Genomic DNA, 2,802 nt, shown 5'->3' on the forward strand with positions numbered 1-2,802 from the left:
GGAAAAAGCTCCATATGGTGCAGGTCAAACCAAAAAGGGTTCTTTAAAATGACGGTACATCAAAGTTCAATGAGAACATAAAAAGTGATCACAGGTAAAATGTAAAATAGAATCAAAAGAGCAATATGGGGAGTAAGTGTAGCGGATGATAAGCCTGTTTACAAGTGATCATATGTAAGTATATCTTAACCTTTATTTATTAACATATTTTTTAATTTTAAGGACATTATCACACCAATATATATATATATATATATATATATATATATATATATATATATATATATATATATATATATATATATATATATATATATATATATATATATATATTTATATATTTATTTACATGGCCGTCCTGGGAGGACTTGTAGGAGGAGAAAGCTGTGTTTAAAGGTAAAGCTCATCTTTATTGGGAACACCTTAGATGTGTTTGCCTAATCTTTCATAAGATGGGTGCAGATTCACCTATATTGGAAGATTCACATGGTGGCGGAAAAATTAAGACTGGGTTCACACTATTGCGAATTGGATGTGGGTTTTACCGCATCCAAATCACATGTCAGGAGATTTTGTGACCGGGTCTCCATGGAGCCGGTTCACACATCTCCGGAGGGGCTCCGGTGAGAGTTGCACAGGAGCCCTGTGCGTCTTTTGGTCCATTTCTGGGCCGGAATTCACCCCCAACATTTTCTGATCTGAAACAGTGACCAGAGATGCACCACACCCCCCTGCTGGGAGGCACTCCGTACTGCAGTGCGAACCCAGCCTTAGGCAATACACTATTGGACTTTTGATGACATTTTCATTTTCAGTGAATACGCTATTGGACCATATATATATATATATATATATATATATATATATATATATATATACACTGTATATTGAACCATAAATATAATTTTTGCACAGGAATTGTTTGTTATATTTATTATAAAGTTATTTATTTGTATTTAATTTGAATACAATGTGAAAATCGCAAATATTTTGGGTTAATCAGCGCTGTAGCATGTTATATTAATTGTAAGGGGTGATGTATATTTAGCAGCCGATTCACACATCTTATTGTCACACGTATTAAATTTAGCGGAGATTGGTTTTATTTATAGCACAGAAGGGCTCATTTGTATATTTCTTTCTTTCTTTCTTTTATTCTACTTTTTATAGGATGCCCATGCAGCTCCAGCAATGAAGATGATCTCATATCACAGATCACGTTGATTTCTGTTGATAGATGAACCTTCCAACCATGTGACTGTCTTCCCAACTGCGGGGAAACACTACATCGTGAGGATCCCTATTTTTTGGAGGGACTTTTCTTGGTATTATGCATTATTGTTTGAAATATCCATCATATCAACAACAAGTTGGACCTATGATGTGAGATCATCTTCATCGCTTGAGCTGAATGGGCATCCTTGGAAAAGTGGACTTTTTCCCAGGAATCACATTGGATGCAAATCTGCATATGTAAGGTTTTTTTTGTGACATAAAGCATGTAGTAATGGTACTGTTAGGCGGGGGTCTGCAAGATTTCATCCGGCCCTCTGAGTTGAGAAAGGACTTTGATAGGGATTCTAAATTACAGAGGGGACTCTGATGTCAGGGTAGCTCTGATGTAAGGTGGACTTTGACGGGGACTTTGATGTAAAGGGAGAGACTCATGTAAGGTAGACTTCGATAGCAACTCTGATGTAAGGGGAGACTCTGGTGGGCTCTCTCATGTGAGGGGTAATGCTGATATAAAGAGAACTCTGATGTAAGGGGGACTGAGGTGTAAGGGGGGCTTTGATGGAGACTTTGATGTGAGGGGGCTCTGATGAGGACTCTGATGTAAGGGAAGACTCTGGTGGGCTCTCTCATATAAAGGGGATCTCTGATATAAAGAGAACTCTGATGTAAGGGGGACTAAGATGTAAGGTGGACTGCGACAGGGACTTTGATGTAAAGGGAGACTCTAGTGGGCACTCTCATGTAAGGGGGGACTCTGATGTAATGGGAGCTCTGAGGTAAGTGTGATTCCAATGTTAGAAGGACTTTAGCATAAGGGGAGTGGGCTGTCTCATGTAAAGGTGAACTTTGATATAAAGAGAACTCTGATGTAAGAGGGACCGAGATGTAAGAGGGGGACCTTTATGTAGATTCTGATGTAAGGGGGGACTTTGAGGAAGACTGGTGAAGGGGGCTCTGATGAGAACTCTGATGTAAGGGGGGACTCTGGTGGGGACACTGATTTAAGGGGACTCCAATGTAAGGTGGGCTTTTACGGGGACTGTGATGTAAAGAGAGACTCTAGTGGGGACTGTCATGTAGGGGAACTGTACTGTAAGATGGACTTTGATAGGGAGACTGATGTAAGGGGAGAGTCTGGTGGGCTGTCTTGTTTAAGGGGGAACACTTATATAAAAAGAGCTCTGATGGAGGAGACTGAGATGTAAGGTGGGCTTTAATGGGGGCTCTGATGTAAGGGAGCTTTGCCTCCTTCGAGGACTATGACATAAGGGGAGACTCTGGTGGGGGCTCTCATGTAGGGGAACACTCTGATGTAAGGGGACTCCAATGTAAGGTGGACTTTGATGGGGACTTTTATGTAAAGGGATACTCTAGTGGGGACTCTCATGTAATCGGGGGGGGGGGGGTCTGTAATGTAAGGTGGAATTCGATAGGGACTCTGATGTAAGGGGAGACTTTGCTGGGCTATCTCATGTGGGGGGAATTCTGATATAAAGAGTACTCTGATGTAAAGGGTGTTAAACTGTAAGGTGGACTTTGATGGGGACTTTGACATAAGGGGAGACT

This window comes from Lithobates pipiens, unplaced genomic scaffold, assembly GCF_037356315.1.
Source record: "Lithobates pipiens isolate NorthernLeopardFrog02 unplaced genomic scaffold, aLitPip1_a1.2 Scaffold_18, whole genome shotgun sequence".
Lineage (NCBI taxonomy): Eukaryota > Metazoa > Chordata > Amphibia > Anura > Ranidae > Lithobates > Lithobates pipiens.